We start from the raw sequence: 20,156 nt of genomic DNA, 5'->3' as shown, positions 1-20,156 counted from the left end.
AGCCTGCAATTTCAAAACTCTACAACGTCATTAAGAATAAATGTACGACATACTGTTATATCTACAATTACACCGTTTGAAAGATAAACTATATCCTCATGCGCAAACATGCACGCACGCAAACATACATATATGTGTAAACAACATACAATCATTTTTTTTTAAAAGGCAAACTGTTATCTATACTGTATTTCTACTGTGTGATTGAAGTTTCTCCTTAATTGCGGGTAGGAGATTGGGCCTATCTGAATAATGTCTTTTTTATCAATAACATATTGAAGGCTTATTGTGTATATGGTTGTAGATTATAAAGTAAGATTATTAATTTTGTATGAAAACATCTTTATTTGGATTTGAGATCAGATCATTAGTTTTTCCTCAGGAAATCCTGGTGTACCAGATATTTGGCATGTTCTTTACTAAACCTTTAGTATTATACATGATCTTGCTGCCAGCGTTGAATATTATAGTAAACGAAACAAATATATTTGCAGTAGATGCATTAGGCAAAGTTGATTGCAGGTTTTATCTAAGCAATACACCAAATTTTAGGATAGGAAAACTGTACCAATAGTGCGAATTGCGTCCATTAATGTCTTGCTTACAAACTAATTCAGGACGGATTTTATTTGATTCACAACCTCCTTAGAAATGAACACCATTTCTCTACTTGCATGTGTCTTGTATAAAGATATGAGAGCCATATATATATATATATATATATATATATATATATATATATATATATATATATATATATATATATATATATATATATATATATATATATATATATATATATATATATATATATATATATATACACACGCTGGCGGCCTTCATTTAATTCCAAGTCGATGAAAGGATACTTTTACATTCAGAATGTGTGCATGGTCCTAAATTGTACTATCGTTTTTCGCTGTAAGCTAATTGTCGCTCACTTATGTTTTGTATGCCAACGCCACAACTTAAAGTCTTCCATCAGGAGATGGGGTTTCTCATACAGAATGTCCCTCGTTTGATGGATGCCCCGTGAATCCAAAAATCAAAAGCAATTATTTTGTCATTGAGGATGTATTAAACTGCATGCCATAGCATTCATAGAACTGTATGCCTGAGAATGTGCAGAAATGCATTTCTGCCTATCGAAACAAAAGCACACCTGATGTTTCTATCCAGAACTCAAACCTCAGTAAATCATAAAATAGGGAGTTGCAAAATTAATGCTAAAACAATTCTCTGGCAATCAAGAAGTCTAGTAAAAGTAATGCCACCAATGTCTTTCATCAGTACATTTTGGAATTAGAGCTACAATGAAATGATTTTGCAATATTATCAGCCTATTACAAACCCAGTTTGAAGTGAGACAGAAATGGGACTCGGATTGAATCTTGAAAAGGTAAATAAAAGTCAGACGGAAACTTGCAGAAAACATGGAAGTCAGACGATATTTTTCAATAGTAAATGGAAATCAGACGAAGTCTTGGAAAAGTATGTTTAGGTAGATTTCTGAACACAAGGGAATTCGACTGCTGTATTCCGAATTCAATACCAAGGTATTGTTATATTTATCTGAAAAGTCACAAACCGGTCTAGAACTGGACTATGCCAAGCGAAGTTCGGACAAGTGGCACATTGTTTCAGATTGTTCAAGACAGACTGAGCGTGTTGCCGAGCGGATTTATTTTGATCGAAACACTTTGGCGCAGAAACACTATCCATATTTTAAAGATACAAATGATTTCCTGGAAAAAACTGACCAAACTTACAGCCTCTTAAAACTGTATACTTGGAGAAATAAAGGTGTGCAACGGCCATAAATTACCATTTTTTACGTTAGGTGTATTGAGGATAGTTTCCTCGTTTGGACCCATGTGGAGGAAAAATAGTTTCCTGACTGGATATAACAACCAACATTCATCAATTAAAATTAAAACGAAAAAGAAAGGGAATAAGGAGTAGATTTCCTAAATTTGACATTATACAACAGAATAAACTTGCAAACGGGAATAATCGGGACATTAGGATATATTTAAAGGAGATTCATCAATTGTTACGTTAAATACCTTTCCTGTAAGGCATGGGTTCAGGAGCATTGTTAATTCCAAACACATATTTCCCACACGATTTTGCAACATCAACAAGATTTAATGACGCTTGTTCGATGTATTTCGAGAAATAAGTTGAAAAATCAAGCAAGTGGTTAAACAGAGACCTGAAGTTTTAAGAAGAATAAATATTCTCAACAAAACAAAACTAACAATTTCGTTTTTTGTTAGTTACATTTGACGTTCTTAGTTTTTCTCCTTTATATTCCATACAACTTTACAAAACAAAAAATAACAATTACGATCTATGTTGGTTTCAGTCCACGTTCTTTTTTTCTTTTACATTCCTTAAAAGCTTGCAAAACAAATGTAACAAGTACGTTCTTTGTTGGTTAAAGTCGATCTTTTTTTCTTTCTTACATTCTTTACAAGCTTACAAATTAAAACTAACAATTATGTTCTTTTTTGGTTTCAATCGACGTTCCGCATCTGCAAGATGACTTATTGTTGTTACAGCTCTGTGAAGATAACAATTCCAAAATGTTGCACCGTATAACTGTAAATATAACTTTATCAAGCATATTTATTCTTAATAGGGTTGTCAACTTTTGAAAGCTGAGGCTGATTGAAGTCCTGAAGATTGATCTCTGAAAGGTAAAGAAATGCAAGACAGGTTGATCATCTAGCCATCTACAACTACAAATATAACTTCCCAACATATGTCACATACACAACGAGAAAACACCGATATTATTTTCACCGAAAGCATAACTTAGGAAGAAAATTATAATATATTCAATTGAATTCGAATCGCAATTATGCGACTATTTATTTCAATTGAAACCTTTAAAGGGAGAGAAATCACTGGCCGCACATGGTGTCTGAAGCCATACACTGCATTATACTCCTCAGCAAGAGCAGAAGACCTCTTCCAGGACATGGTGATTATCACAATTTTTGCACGATCAGTTGCGTTCAAAACATTTAAAAGAACGGAAACCCTCTTCAAGCACATGGTACTTATTGGAAATGTAACACGTGCAGTTACATACGAAGCCAGTGAATGAACAGGAGCAGTGGTGATGCATAGTTATAGCAGAAACAGTTGCATTTGAAAATCCGAGAAACAGAATAAACTCTCTAGCCGAAGATGTTACCTACTTATGATATTGATCAAGTGGTAGTCGGTATTTATCACCTTCAGACACACACAATAAGAGAACGGGAGTAAAATGAAATTTGTTGATTTTGAAATAAGGACAGACCAAGTTTCATGAACATGTCTTACAATTTTAGAGCGAACTAACTGAAGACATTTTATTCTTAATTCTTACTGATTATATGGACAGACATACATTCGCAGAGTAAATGTGAATTTTTTTGAACATCAAAGTTTTCCTAATTCGACTTACTTGTTCATCTTTGAACTGCAACGATAAAACACTTAATTGACCATATGCCTTTTGTATGGTTTCGCTTTCTAACGAACCGAACACTTGATTGAAAATTCAGGGGTGAATATGCTTTGGCGCATCATCTTAAACTAGTATCATATACTTACTTTAAAACATAATCTGGACACTAGAATAGTTTTAAAGGAGGTTCATCAATTGTTACGTAAAATACTTTTCCAATAAGTCGTACGTTCAGGAGCATTGTCAAATTCCCAATACATATCTCCCACACGATTTGTAACAATCAACAACATTTAATGATGTTTGCTTGTTGCTTTTCGTGAAATAGGTTAGAAAATCAAGAAAGTGGGTAAACTGAGACTTGATGTTTTAAGAAGAATAAAGATTCTCAACAAGAAAAATGACAACCTACCAATTACGTTCTTTGCTGATCCCCGGTCGAGTCATACCAAAGACTTACAAAATGCTACTAACAGCTGCCTCGCTTCACGCTCAGCATTAAGAGGTTAGTGTTAGGACTGGTCCGCCTGGTGTCAGGATAATATGACTGGGTGGGACATCATGCTACATGTCTGCGGCATGATGCCCCAGTGCTAGACATAACTATAATCTTTCGCACTGCGGACATCGTAGCGATATGACTGATAAATTATTAAAGCTACGTTAAAAATCCAAATCACACACACACACACACACACGCACACGCACACATGTTCTTTGCTGGTTTTAATCGACGTTCTTATTTTTTCTTCTTTGCATTCCTTACAACCTTACACAACAAAAGATAACAATTACGTTATTTGTTAGTTTCAATCGATGTTCAGCATATGAATCAAAGTTTGCAAGAGAATATTTGTGTGAATATTTGTGTGATTTGCAACAACAATTTCCTGATGCGTTTCAAAGTTACACTTTGAATAGAGCTTACAAAGGAAATGAAAATATAAGGAGCATTTTGGGCGAGATCCAGTCTTCCGAGTATCGACAAGCCTGGTTTTTAAAAGTGTAAATCGAATGGTAGTAAGTGGTGAATGTTTCTAATTAATTCAGACCTAGCAATTAACGTTAAAACAAGTGAAAATTGTAAAGTTGAAAATATAATTCATATGATGCGAAAACTGTTTTATGTTATGTATTGTTTAAACTGTATAAAGAGAATGCAGAGGAAACCAAAAGGCATTTAATTTATTTACTTTTAATGAACATTCTTCGGGACCTTTATGGTACATAGATTCATTCGCATCTATCTGTCTGTCTCTATGTATAACTGTATGTCTGTTTCAATCTCAATCCACTGTAAACCTGTCTGCCTGTTTGTCTGCCTATATGTCTATTGTATTGCCTGTTCAAGTATTTTGATTCTCTTGATGGGTATCTTCCTTCGTTGGAATGATGAAATATATATCTATATATCAATCTATCGATTGACCGATAGCTTTATCTGTCTATATATCTTGATGGGCATGCTCCTTTTTGAGAATGAGTACATTTCATACACAACTAGTAAAGTTTCAAAATCTTACTCTTTCGTCATCATTAAACTATTCAATTTGCTTCAGAACAAGAAGACAGAATAACTTCAAATTACTTTTGTTTTTACATTCATCGCCAGGCTTTCTTCTCCAGTTACTTGTCGATATTATGTCCAATTAATGAAGATAATGACCCAAATATAAGTCCTTATTCCAAGGACAAAAAAAAAACTGTCGCAAATGACCAAAGGAAAAACTGATTTTAATGAATTTTAATCATTATTGCATAAGAAAAGAAGGAACTTAGTGTCACTATAAAGTGTTTTTTTTTCTCTTAGTTTTCTTTGACGATGGTGTTTTCTGACATATGTAATTGTGGTTAAGATTAGTCTTTCTTGTATACATAAACTGGTTCCCTAAATTCAAGAATGAAACTATGCAATCAAAACTGGCAGAAGTTAAATAATTATTAGCATACATTTTGATAAGGATGTCTAAAACAAACTTTTTCTGTATGGGTGTGGAGGTTAACTTTGTTCAGAGGAAGATAAGAGTGCAATGAAAAACTATGCTAATCCACTGGTCCATACAGTAGTTATATTTGTTCAAGAATTTCCGTACATCCTCTGAAGCTGAAGTCGTAAATGGGGTTCTGGGAAGTTAACTTCCAATTAATTGTACTTGACTAACTATATGAAAACCTATTTCAAGTTTTGGAGAAATGACAATTCACCAGCGTTTCCGAAATCAATCCGTCAAAAGTATTGCATTTACACGAATAATTGAAAATGAAATATTTCACTCATGGCTGTCCCGAGAGATTGCTTCAACCATTTACCAGGATACTACAAAATGAGTATTAACTTTCATTTCCAAAATGGTGGGCTCGTCCGGGATTTGAACCCGGGACCTCTCGCACCCAAAGCGAGAATCATACCCCTAGACCAACGAGCCTCACATGGGAAATAATCGTGCCATTATCCGCCTTTATATTTGTCCTGCATACGAGCCGTACCTTATCTACAGCTTGATATCAGTGCGCTGCTGTTACTCAGATCCTTGCACATGAAAAGATTATATCATAGATGAAACGTACATATTTCATTTCCTTGTGTACATTTCATGCACAAATAGTATTGTTTCGAAATATCAGTCTTTTGATATCATTTACTATTCAGTTTGCTTCAAAGCTAATCTCCCAAATCTATGAGACATACACATATAAGTCCTTCTTCCAAGGAGAAAAAACTGTCGCAAATGACCCATGATCAAACTAAATTTAATGAATTTTAATAATCTTTGCATCATTTAAGACCAGATGATAGGAAGGAACTTAATGTTCCTATAAAGTGTTTTCTTTTTCTCTCTTAGTTTTCTCTGAAGATTGTGTTTTGTAATATATGTAATTTATGGATGACATTATTCATTGTTGTATACACAGACTGGTTCTCTAAATTCAAGACCGAAACTATGCAATCAAGCTGATTGTTGTTGTGGGTAATAAATGAAAAGTAATTAGTTGACTTTGTTTAGACTAACATGCTTTAAGATAAAGTCGATTTCCGATGACGAAGACATATTTAGAATTAAAATGATATTTTATTTGCATGCTTCTAAATGAAATCCAACTCATCTGAATTTTACTGTTGATAATAATCAAGAGTTTCAGATCTACATGATATTAATTGCTGCCGATAGACCCTTGGACAATTCGTTGATCAAACAGCATTCTCCATTCGCCGGCGTCCCCGTTTGACACTTGGATTATGCATAAAGATGAATGCATGCTGATGTATGTCGATGGAAGCCAAATTTGCCATTCTAGTCGACGGTCATACCATTAATTTGACAGTTGATTTTCACAACAACAAAAAAGATAATTCCAGTAGGTGGATTAGGCAAGGTTCGTTTTAGGTTCTCTCTAAGCAGCACATTCATCTTTCGTTAAAGATATGATAGGAAATCTGTACAAATATTATGAATTCGTCCATCAATATTTTGCTTAAAAACCAATTCCGGATAGACTTTGTTCTATTTACAACCTCCTTGAAAACGAATACCGTTTTCTACTAAAATGCATCTTGTGGATAGATGTGAGATGAAATTCAAGCAGACAAGACCTTTGAAGAGACTAGCAAGTGAGAAATCATGTGGCTGTCTCCAATTTAGAAAGTGCTTCAATCCAAGTAATCTACGCCGTTTCAGAATCAAATAAAGAGATGTGTTGTGTCGGTTTATTCTAACAGCATGCATTGTAACCCCATAGGCAGTCAATCAATAAATCAACGCCTACTGAATTAGATGACACAGACATGTAAATGACATTAGGCAGTTAAGGTAAAGACACGGTGGGGAGATAGGCCCTTACGAAGCAAGGGAATAATGTGCATCGGTGGTTCAGTGGTAGAATGCTCGCCTGCCACGCGGGCGGCCCGGGTTCGATTCCCGGCCGATGCAAATTTTTTTTATATAATTTTAGAATGTTTGCATAATCCAATATTTGTAATAACTCTTTTTGCCCTAGTCTAATTTTCGCTCACTTTTGTGTTTTATGCCAACTCCACAACTGAAATCGGAACAGTCCTTGAATCAGAAGCTTGGATGTCTCACACTGAGTGTCCCTCGCTTCCCGGAAAAAAACATGGATGTTGGTGCAAAACAGCTTTCCATTACAATGGGACAGATCCTTATCTTGTCTATCAGGAGTTTCTAATTGGAACTGTAGGAAGAGCGTAATAACCTTCATTTTTCAGTTAGAGGTTAATCTTTAAATCCGGATGACGATGCCTATCGCCCTTAATTATTTTAACACAAGAACATTTCAGTGTACTGAACGTGTTATTATCATTTACTTTATGACACTAGAATACTCTTTTAGAGATGTCTTCAATTTATTTCAACATTTATGTCTGTCTGTAAACCTCGTTTCACGTTTGACCTTCTCCAGCCAACTTTGACTCGAATTTCATTGAACTGATTTCAAATCCAGACTGAAAGGAATGATACTAAGTTCCCATTCACAATGTTTTTGTGTTATTTACAGATTACTGTATCAAACGATCATTGACCTCTCTCTCTCCCTCTCTCTCTCTCGCTCCCTCTCTCTCTCTTTCTCCCTCTCTCTCCCTCGCACTCTCTCTCTCTCTCTCTCTCTCTCTCTCTCTCTCTCTGTCTCTCTCTCTCTCTCTCTCTCTCGTTCGAAATCACACAACAGTTCAAAGTTTATGCCTGCACAATGTCATATGTAGGAAAGTCATCAACCTGTCATGGGTTTCATTACATTTCAGAGGACAACAAATAGAACTATAATCAGCCTGCAATTTCAAAACTCTACAACGTCATTAAGAATAAATGTACGACATACTGTTATATCTACAATTACACCGTTTGAAAGATAAACTATATCCTCATGCGCAAACATGCACGCACGCAAACATACATATATGTGTAAACAACATACAATCATTTTTTTTTTAAAAGGCAAACTGTTATCTATACTGTATTTCTACTGTGTGATTGAAGTTTCTCCTTAATTGCGGGTAGGAGATTGGGCCTATCTGAATAATGTCTTTTTTATCAATAACATATTGAAGGCTTATTGTGTATATGGTTGTAGATTATAAAGTAAGATTATTAATTTTGTATGAAAACATCTTTATTTGGATTTGAGATCAGATCATTAGTTTTTCCTCAGGAAATCCTGGTGTACCAGATATTTGGCATGTTCTTTACTAAACCTTTAGTATTATACATGATCTTGCTGCCAGCGTTGAATATTATAGTAAACGAAACAAATATATTTGCAGTAGATGCATTAGGCAAAGTTGATTGCAGGTTTTATCTAAGCAATACACCAAACTTAGGATAGGAAAACTGTACCAATAGTGCGAATTGCGTCCATTAATGTCTTGCTTACAAACTAATTCAGGACGGATTTTATTTGATTCACAACCTCCTTAGAAATGAACACCATTTCTCTACTTGCATGTGTCTTGTATAAAGATCTAAGAGCCATATATATATATATATACAGACGCTGGCGGCCTTCATTTGATTCCAAGTCGATGAAAGGATACTTTTACATTCAGAATGTGTGCATGGTCCTAAATTGTACTAGCGTTTTTCGCTGTAACCTAATTGTCGCTCACTTATGTTTTGTATGCCAACGCCACAACTTAAAGTCTTCCATCAGGAGATGGGGTTTCTCACACAGAATGTCCCTCGTTTGATAGATGCCCCGTGAATCCAAAAATCAAAAGCAATTATTTTGTCATTGAGGATGTATTAAACTGCATGCCATAGCATTCATAGAACTGTATGCCTGAGAATGTGCAGAAATGCATTTCTGCCTATCGAAACAAAAGCACACCTGATGTTTCTATCCAGAACTCAAACCTCAGTAAATCATAAAATAGGGAGTTGCAAAATTAATGCTAAAACAATTCTCTGGCAATCAAGAAGTCTAGTAAAAGTAATGCCACCAATGTCTTTCATCAGTACATTTTGGAATTAGAGCTGCAATGAAATGATTTTGCAATATTATCAGCCTATTACAAACCCAGTTTGAAGTGAGACAGAAATGTGACTCGGATTGAATCTTGAAAAGGTAAATAAAAGTCAGACGGAAACTTGCAGAAAACATGGAAGTCAGACGATATTTTTGAATAGTAAATGGAAATCAGACGAAATCTTGGAAAAATATGTTTAGGTAGATTTCTGAACACAAGGGAATTCGACTGCTGTATTCCGAATTCAATACCAAGGTATTGTTATATTTATCTGAAAAGTCACAAACCGGTCTAGAACTGGACTATGCCAAGCGAAGTTCGGACAAGTGGCACATTGTTTCAGATTGTTCAAGACAGACTGAGCGTGTTGCCGAGCGGATTTATTTTGATCGAAACACTTTGGCGCAGAAACACTATCCATATTTTAAAGATACAAATGATTTCCTGGAAAAAACTGACCAAACTTACAGCCTCTTAAAACTGTATACTTGGAGAAATAAAGGTGTGCAACGGCCATAAATTACCATTTTTTACGTTAGGTGTATTGAGGATAGTTTCCTCGTTTGGACCCATGTGGAGGAAAAATAGTTTCCTGACTGGATATAACAACCAACATTCATCAATTAAAATTAAAACGAAAAAGAAAGGGAATAAGGAGTAGATTTCCTAAATTTGACATTATACAACAGAATAAACTTGCAAACGGGAATAATCGGGACATTAGGATATATTTAAAGGAGATTCATCAATTGTTACGTTAAATACCTTTCCTGTAAGGCATGGGTTCAGGAGCATTGTTAATTCCAAACACATATTTCCCACACGATTTTGCAACATCAACAAGATTTAATGACGCTTGTTCGATGTATTTCGAGAAATAAGTTGAAAAATCAAGCAAGTGGTTAAACAGAGACCTGAAGTTTTAAGAAGAATAAATATTCTCAACAAAACAAAACTAACAATTTCGTTTTTTGTTAGTTACATTTGACGTTCTTAGTTTTTCTCCTTTATATTCCATACAACTTTACAAAACAAAAAATAACAATTACGATCTATGTTGGTTTCAGTCCACGTTCTTTTTTCTTTTACATTCCTTAAAAGCTTGCAAAACAAATGTAACAAGTACGTTCTTTGTTGGTTAAAGTCGATCTTTTTTTCTTTCTTACATTCTTTACAAGCTTACAAATTAAAACTAACAATTATGTTCTTTTTTGGTTTCAATCGACGTTCCGCATCTGCAAGATGACTTATTGTTGTTACAGCTCTGTGAAGATAACAATTCCAAAATGTTGCACCGTATAACTGTAAATATAACTTTATCAAGCATATTTATTCTTAATAGGGTTGTCAACTTTTGAAAGCTGAGGCTGATTGAAGTCCTGAAGATTGATCTCTGAAAGGTAAAGAAATGCAAGACAGGTTGATCATCTAGCCATCTACAACTACAAATATAACTTCCCAACATATGTCACATACACAACGAGAAAACACCGATATTATTTTCACCGAAAGCATAACTTAGGAAGAAAATTATAATATATTCAATTGAATTCGAATCGCAATTATGCGACTATTTATTTCAATTGAAACCTTTAAAGGGAGAGAAATCACTGGCCGCACATGGTGTCTGAAGCCATACACTGCATTATACTCCTCAGCAAGAGCAGAAGACCTCTTCCAGGACATGGTGATTATCACAATTTTTGCACGATCAGTTGCGTTCAAAACATTTAAAAGAACGGAAACCCTCTTCAAGCACATGGTACTTATTGGAAATGTAACACGTGCAGTTACATACGAAGCCAGTGAATGAACAGGAGCAGTGGTGATGCATAGTTATAGCAGAAACAGTTGCATTTGAAAATCCGAGAAACAGAATAAACTCTCTAGCCGAAGATGTTACCTACTTATGATATTGATCAAGTGGTAGTCGGTATTTATCACCTTCAGACACACACAATAAGAGAACGGGAGTAAAATGAAATTTGTTGATTTTGAAATAAGGACAGACCAAGTTTCATGAACATGTCTTACAATTTTAGAGCGAACTAACTGAAGACATTTTATTCTTAATTCTTACTGATTATATGGACAGACATACATTCGCAGAGTAAATGTGAATTTTTTTGAACATCAAAGTTTTCCTAATTCGACTTACTTGTTCATCTTTGAACTGCAACGATAAAACACTTAATTGACCATATGCCTTTTGTATGGTTTCGCTTTCTAACGAACCGAACACTTGATTGAAAATTCAGGGGTGAATATGCTTTGGCGCATCATCTTAAACTAGTATCATATACTTACTTTAAAACATAATCTGGACACTAGAATAGTTTTAAAGGAGGTTCATCAATTGTTACGTAAAATACTTTTCCAATAAGTCGTACGTTCAGGAGCATTGTCAAATTCCCAATACATATCTCCCACACGATTTGTAACAATCAACAACATTTAATGATGTTTGCTTGTTGCTTTTCGTGAAATAGGTTAGAAAATCAAGAAAGTGGGTAAACTAAGACTTGATGTTTTAAGAAGAATAAAGATTCTCAACAAGAAAAATGACAACCTACCAATTACGTTCTTTGCTGATCCCCGGTCGAGTCATACCAAAGACTTACAAAATGCTACTAACAGCTGCCTCGCTTCACGCTCAGCATTAAGAGGTTAGTGTTAGGACTGGTCCGCCTGGTGTCAGGATAATATGACTGGGTGGGACATCATGCTACATGTCTGCGGCATGATGCCCCAGTGCTAGACATAACTATAATTTGTCGCACTGCGGACATCGTAGCGATATGACTGATAAATTATTAAAGCTACGTTAAAAATCCAAATCACACACACACACACACACACACACGCACACGCACACATGTTCTTTGCTGGTTTTAATCGACGTTCTTATTTTTTCTTCTTTGCATTCCTTACAACCTTACACAACAAAAGATAACAATTACGTTATTTGTTAGTTTCAATCGATGTTCAGCATATGAATCAAAGTTTGCAAGAGAATATTTGTGTGAATATTTGTGTGATTTGCAACAACAATTTCCTGATGCGTTTCAAAGTTACACTTTGAATAGAGCTTACAAAGGAAATGAAAATATAAGGAGCATTTTGGGCGAGATCCAGTCTTCCGAGTATCGACAAGCCTGGTTTTTAAAAGTGTAAATCGAATGGTAGTAAGTGGTGAATGTTTCTAATTAATTCAGACCTAGCAATTAACGTTAAAACAAGTGAAAATTGTAAAGTTAAAAATATAGTTCATATGATGCGAAAACTGTTTTATGTTATGTATTGTTTAAACTGTATAAAGAGAATGCAGAGGAAACCAAAAGGCATTTAATTTATTTACTTTTAATGAACATTCTTCGGGACCTTTATGGTACATAGATTCATTCGCATCTATCTGTCTGTCTCTATGTATAACTGTATGTCTGTTTCAATCTCAATCCACTGTAAACCTGTCTGCCTGTTTGTCTGCCTATATGTCTATTGTATTGCCTGTTCAAGTATTTTGATTCTCTTGATGGGTATCTTCCTTCGTTGGAATGATGAAATAAATATCTATATATCAATCTATCGATTGACCGATAGCTTTATCTGTCTATATATCTTGATGGGCATGCTCCTTTTTGAGAATGAGTACATTTCATACACAACTAGTAAAGTTTCAAAATCTTACTCTTTCGTCATCATTAAACTATTCAATTTGCTTCAGAACAAGAAGACAGAATAACTTCAAATTACTTTTGTTTTTACATTCATCGCCAGGCTTTCTTCTCCAGTTACTTGTCGATATTATGTCCAAATAATGAAGATAATGACCCAAATATAAGTCCTTATTCCAAGGACAAAAAAAAACTGTCGCAAATGACCAAAGGAAAAACTGATTTTAATGAATTTTAATCATTATTGCATAAGAAAAGAAGGAACTTAGTGTCACTATAAAGTGTTTTTTTTTCTCTTAGTTTTCTTTGACGATGGTGTTTTCTGACATATGTAATTGTGGTTAAGATTAGTCTTTCTTGTATACATAAACTGGTTCCCTAAATTCAAGAATGAAACTATGCAATCAAAACTGGCAGAAGTTAAATAATTATTAGCATACATTTTGATAAGGATGTCTAAAACAAACTTTTTCTGTATGGGTGTGGAGGTTAACTTTGTTCAGAGGAAGATAAGAGTGCAATGAAAAACTATGCTAATCCACTGGTCCATACAGTAGTTATATTTGTTCAAGAATTTCCGTACATCCTCTGAAGCTGAAGTCGTAAATGGGGTTCTGGGAAGTTAACTTCCAATTAATTGTACTTGACTAACTATATGAAAACCTATTTCAAGTTTTGGAGAAATGACAATTCACCAGCGTTTCCGAAATCAATCCGTCAAAAGTATTGCATTTACACGAATAATTGAAAATGAAATATTTCACTCATGGCTGTCCCGAGAGATTGCTTCAACCATTTACCAGGATACTACAAAATGAGTATTAACTTTCATTTCCAAAATGGTGGGCTCGTCCGGGATTTGAACCCGGGACCTCTCGCACCCAAAGCGAGAATCATACCCCTAGACCAACGAGCCTCACATGGGAAATAATCGTGCCATTATCCGCCTTTATATTTGTCCTGCATACGAGCCGTACCTTATCTACAGCTTGATATCAGTGCGCTGCTGTTACTCAGATCCTTGCACATGAAAAGATTATATCATAGATGAAACGTACATATTTCATTTCCTTGTGTACATTTCATGCACAAATAGTATTGTTTCGAAATATCAGTCTTTTGATATCATTTACTATTCAGTTTGCTTCAAAGCTAATCTCCCAAATCTATGAGACATACACATATAAGTCCTTCTTCCAAGGAGAAAAAACTGTCGCAAATGACCCATGATCAAACTAAATTTAATGAATTTTAATAATCTTTGCATCATTTAAGACCAGATGATAGGAAGGAACTTAATGTTCCTATAAAGTGTTTTCTTTTTCTCTCTTAGTTTTCTCTGAAGATTGTGTTTTGTAATATATGTAATTTATGGATGACATTATTCATTGTTGTATACACAGACTGGTTCTCTAAATTCAAGACCGAAACTATGCAATCAAGCTGATTGTTGTTGTGGGTAATAAATGAAAAGTAATTAGTTGACTTTGTTTAGACTAACATGCTTTAAGATAAAGTCGATTTCCGATGACGAAGACATATTTAGAATTAAAATGATATTTTATTTGCATGCTTCTAAATGAAATCCAACTCATCTGAATTTTACTGTTGATAATAATCAAGAGTTTCAGATCTACATGATATTAATTGCTGCCGATAGACCCTTGGACAATTCGTTGATCAAACAGCATTCTCCATTCGCCGGCGTCCCCGTTTGACACTTGGATTATGCATAAAGATGAATGCATGCTGATGTATGTCGATGGAAGCCAAATTTGCCATTCTAGTCGACGGTCATACCATTAATTTGACAGTTGATTTTCACAACAACAAAAAAGATAATTCCAGTAGGTGGATTAGGCAAGGTTCGTTTTAGGTTCTCTCTAAGCAGCACATTCATCTTTCGTTAAAGATATGATAGGAAATCTGTACAAATATTATGAATTCGTCCATCAATATTTTGCTTAAAAACCAATTCCGGATAGACTTTGTTCTATTTACAACCTCCTTGAAAACGAATACCGTTTTCTACTAAAATGCATCTTGTGGATAGATGTGAGATGAAATTCAAGCAGACAAGACCTTTGAAGAGACTAGCAAGTGAGAAATCATGTGGCTGTCTCCAATTTAGAAAGTGCTTCAATCCAAGTAATCTACGCCGTTTCAGAATCAAATAAAGAGATGTGTTGTGTCGGTTTATTCTAACAGCATGCATTGTAACCCCATAGGCAGTCAATCAATAAATCAACGCCTACTGAATTAGATGACACAGACATGTAAATGACATTAGGCAGTTAAGGTAAAGACACGGTGGGGAGATAGGCCCTTACGAAGCAAGGGAATAATGTGCATCGGTGGTTCAGTGGTAGAATGCTCGCCTGCCACGCGGGCGGCCCGGGTTCGATTCCCGGCCGATGCAAATTTTTTTTATATAATTTTAGAATGTTTGCATAATCCAATATTTGTAATAACTCTTTTTGCCCTAGTCTAATTTTCGCTCACTTTTGTGTTTTATGCCAACTCCACAACTGAAATCGGAACAGTCCTTGAATCAGAAGCTTGGATGTCTCACACTGAGTGTCCCTCGCTTCCCGGGAAAAAAACATGGATTTTGGTGCAAAACAGCTTTCCATTACAATGGGACAGATCCTTATCTTGTCTATCAGGAGTTTCTAATTGGAACTGTAGGAAGAGCGTAATAACCTTCATTTTTCAGTTAGAGGTTAATCTTTAAATCCGGATGACGATGCCTATCGCCCTTAATTATTTTAACACAAGAACATTTCAGTGTACTGAACGTGTTATTATCATTTACTTTATGACACTAGAATACTCTTTTAGAGATGTCTTCAATTTATTTCAACATTTATGTCTGTCTGTAAACCTCGTTTCACGTTTGACCTTCTCCAGCCAACTTTGACTCGAATTTCATTGAACTGATTTCAAATCCAGACTGAAAGGAATGATACTAAGTTCCCATTCACAATGTTTTTGTGTTATTTACAGATTACTGTATCAAACGATCATTGACCTCTCTCTCTCCCTCTCTCTCTCTCTCTCCCTCTCTCTCTCTTTCTCCCCTCTCTCCCTCGCATCTCTCTCTCTCTCTCTCTCTCTCTCTCTCTCTCCTCTCTGCTCTCTCTCTCTCCTCTCTCTCGTTCGAAATCACACAACAGTTCAAAGTTTATGCCTGCACAATGTCATATGTAGGAAAGTCATCAACCTGTCATGGGTTTCATTACATTTCAGAGGACAACAAATAGAACTAGAATCAGCCTGCAATTTCAAAACTCTACAACGTCATTAAGAATAAATGTACGACATACTGTTATATCTACAATTACACCGTTTGAAAGATAAACTATATCCTCATGCGCAAACATGCACGCACGCAAACATACATATATGTGTAAACAACATACAATCATTTTTTTTTTAAAAGGCAAACTGTTATCTATACTGTATTTCTACTGTGTGATTGAAGTTTCTCCTTAATTGCGGGTAGGAGATTGGGCCTATCTGAATAATGTCTTTTTTATCAATAACATATTGAAGGCTTATTGTGTATATGGTTGTAGATTATAAAGTAAGATTATTAATTTTGTATGAAAAACATCTTTATTTGGATTTGAGATCAGATCATTAGTTTTTTCCTCAGGAAATCCTGGTGTACCAGATATTTGGCATGTTCTTTACTAAAACCTTTAGTATTATACATGATCTTGCTGCCAGCGTTGAATATTATAGTAAACGAAACAAATATATTTGCAGTAGATGCATTAGGCAAAGTTGATTGCAGGTTTTATCTAAGCAATACACCAAACTTTAGGATAGGAAAACTGTACCAATAGTGCGAATTGCGTCCATTAATGTCTTGCTTACAAACTAATTCAGGACGGATTTTATTTGATTCACAACCTCCTTAGAAATGAACACCATTTCTCTACTTGCATGTGTCTTGTATAAAGATCTAAGAGCCATATATATATATATATACAGACGCTGGCGGCCTTCATTTGATTCCAAGTCGATGAAAGGATACTTTTACATTCAGAATGTGTGCATGGTCCTAAATTGTACTAGCGTTTTTCGCTGTAACCTAATTGTCGCTCACTTATGTTTTTGTATGCCAACGCCACAACTTAAAGTCTTCCATCAGGAGATGGGGTTTCTCACACAGAATGTCCCTCGTTTGATAGATGCCCCGTGAATCCAAAAATCAAAAGCAATTATTTTTGTCATTGAGGATGTATTAAACTGCATGCCATAGCATTCATAGAACTGTATGCCTGAGAATGTGCAGAAAATGCATTTCTGCCTATCGAAACAAAAGCACACCTGATGTTTCTATCCAGAACTCAAACCTCAGTAAATCATAAAATAGGGAGTTGCAAAATTAATGCTAAAACAATTCTCTGGCAATCAAGAAGTCTAGTAAAAGTAATGCCACCAATGTCTTTCATCAGTACATTTTGGAATTAGAGCTGCAATGAAATGATTTTGCAATATTATCAGCCTATTACAACCCAGTTTGAAGTGAGACAGAAATGTGACTCGGATTGAATCTTGAAAAGGTAAAATAAAAAGTCAGACGGAAACTTGCAGAAAACATGGAAGTCAGACGATATTTTTGAATAGTAAATGGAAATCAGACGAAGTCTTGGAAAAATATGTTTAGGTAGATTTCTGAACACAAGGGAATTCGACTGCTGTATTCCGAAATTCAATACCAAGGTATTGTTATATTTATCTGAAAAGTCACAAACCGGTCTAGAACTGGACTATGCCAAGCGAAGTTCGGACAAGTGGCACATTGTTTCAGATTGTTCAAGACAGACTGAGCGTGTTGCCGAGCGGATTATTTTAATCGAAACACTTTGGCGCAGAAACACTATCCATATTTTAAAGATACAAATGATTTCCTGGAAAAACTGACCAAACTTACAGCCTCTTAAAACTGTATACTTGGAGAAAGAAAAGTGTGCAACGGCCATAAATTACCATTTTTGTACGTTAGGTGTATTGAGGATAGTTTCCTCGTTTGGACCCATGTGGAGGAAAAATAGTTTCCTGACTGGATATAACAACCAACATTCATCAATTAAAATTAAAACGAAAAAGAAATGGAATAAGGAGTAGATTTCCTAAATTTGACATTATACAACAGAATAAACTTGCAAACGGGAATATCGGGACATTAAGATATATTTAAAGGAGATTCATCAATTGTTACGTTAAATACCTTTCCTGTAAGGCATGGGTTCAGGAGCATTGTTAATTCCAAACACATATTTCCCACACGATTTTGCAACATCAACAAGATTTAATGACGCTTGTTCGATGTATTTCGAGAAATAAGTTTGAAAAATCAAGCAAGTGGTTAAACAGAGACCTGAAGTTTTAAGAAGAATAAATATTCTCAACAAAACAAAACTAACAATTTCGTTTTTTGTATAGTTACATTTGACGTTCTTAGTTTTTCTCCTTTATATTCCATACAACTTTACAAAACAAAAAATAACAATTACGATCTATGTTGGTTTCAGTCCACGTTCTTTTTTTCTTTTACATTCCTTAAAAGCTTGCAAAACAAATGTAACAAGTACGTTCTTTGTTGGTTAAAAGTCGATCTTTTTTTCTTTCTCACATTCTTTACAAGCTTACAAATTAAAACTAACAATTATGTTCTTTTTTGGTTTCAATCGACGTTCCGCATCTGCAATATGACTTATTGTTGTTACAGCTCTGTGAAGATAACAATTCCAAAATGTTGCACCGTATAACTGTAAATATAACTTTATCAAGCATATTTATTCTTAATAGGGTTGTCAACTTTTGAAAGCTGAGGCTGATTGAAGTCCTGAAGATTGATCTCTGAAAGGTAAAGAAATGCAAGACAGGTTGATCATCTAGCCATCTACAACTACAAAATATAACTTCCCAACATATGTCACATACACAACGAGAAAACACCGATATTATTTTCACCGAAAGCAAAACTTAGGAAGAAAATTATATAATTATTCAATTGAATTCGAATCGCAATTATGCGACTATTTATTTCAATTGAAACCTTTAAGGGAGAGAAATCACTGGCCGCACATGGTGTCTGAAGCCATACACTGCATTATACTCCTCAGCAAGAGCAGAAGACCTCTTCCAGGACATGGTGATTATCACAATTTTTGCACGATCAGTTGCGTTCAAAACATTTAAAAGAACGGAAACCCTCTTCAAGCACATGGTACTTATTGGAAATGTAACACGTGCAGTTACATACGAAGCCAGTGAATGAACAGGAGCCGTGGTGATGCATAGTTATAGCAGAAACAGTTGCATTTGAAAATCCGAGAAACAGAATAAACTCTCTAGCCGAAGATGTTACCTACTTATGATATTGATCAAGTGGTAGTCGGTATTTATCACCTTCAGACACACACAATAAGAGAACGGGAGTAAAATGAAATTTGTTGATTTTGAAATAAGGACAGACCAAGTTTCATGAACATGTCTTACAATTTTAGAGCGAACTAACTGAAGACATTTTATTCTTAATTTTACTGATTATATGGACAGACATACATTCGCAGAGTAAATGTGAATTTTTTTGAAACATCAAAGTTTTCCTAATTTGACTTACTTGTTCATCTTTGAACTGCAACGATAAAAACACTTAATTGACCATATGCCTTTTGTATGGTTTTCGCTTTCTATGAACCGAACACTTGATTGAAAATTCAGGCGTGAATATGCTTTGGCCATCATCTTAAACTAGTATCATATACTTACTTTAAAACATAATCTGGACACTAGAATAGTTTTAAAGGAGGTTCATCAATTGTTACGTAAAATACTTTTCCAATAAGTCGTACGTTCAGGAGCATTGTCAAATTCCCAATACATATCTCCCACACAATTTGTAACAATCAACAACATTTTAATGATGTTTGCTTGTTGCTTTTCGTGAAATAGGTTAGAAAATCAAGAAAGTGGGTAAACTGAGACTTGATGTTTTAAGAAGAATAAAGATTCTCAACAA

The 20,156-nt window shown here is 34.9% G+C and overlaps 4 non-coding genes across 4 annotated transcripts; 2 read left to right on the top strand and 2 right to left on the bottom strand.

Annotated features, from left to right (window-relative positions):
* Window positions 1-5,817: 5,817 nt before the first annotated feature.
* Window positions 5,818-5,889, bottom strand: Trnap-ugg (transfer RNA proline (anticodon UGG)). Its single transcript has one exon. It is a non-coding gene; the product is annotated as a tRNA-Pro (tRNA).
* A 1,432-nt stretch (window positions 5,890-7,321) lies between these two features.
* Window positions 7,322-7,392, top strand: Trnag-gcc (transfer RNA glycine (anticodon GCC)). Its single transcript has one exon. It is a non-coding gene; the product is annotated as a tRNA-Gly (tRNA).
* A 6,569-nt stretch (window positions 7,393-13,961) lies between these two features.
* On the bottom strand, window positions 13,962-14,033 carry Trnap-ugg (transfer RNA proline (anticodon UGG)). Its single transcript has one exon. It is a non-coding gene; the product is annotated as a tRNA-Pro (tRNA).
* Window positions 14,034-15,465: 1,432 nt separating this feature from the next.
* Window positions 15,466-15,536, top strand: Trnag-gcc (transfer RNA glycine (anticodon GCC)). The gene has a single exon. It is a non-coding gene; the product is annotated as a tRNA-Gly (tRNA).
* Window positions 15,537-20,156: the final 4,620 nt, after the last annotated feature.

Source organism: Sinohyriopsis cumingii, unplaced genomic scaffold, assembly GCF_028554795.1.
Source record: "Sinohyriopsis cumingii isolate HCF-2022 unplaced genomic scaffold, ASM2855479v2 utg002482l, whole genome shotgun sequence".
Classification (NCBI taxonomy): domain Eukaryota; kingdom Metazoa; phylum Mollusca; class Bivalvia; order Unionida; family Unionidae; genus Sinohyriopsis; species Sinohyriopsis cumingii.
The sequence above is the reverse complement of the archived record's forward strand: the minus strand, read 5'-3'. Positions and strand labels throughout refer to the sequence as shown.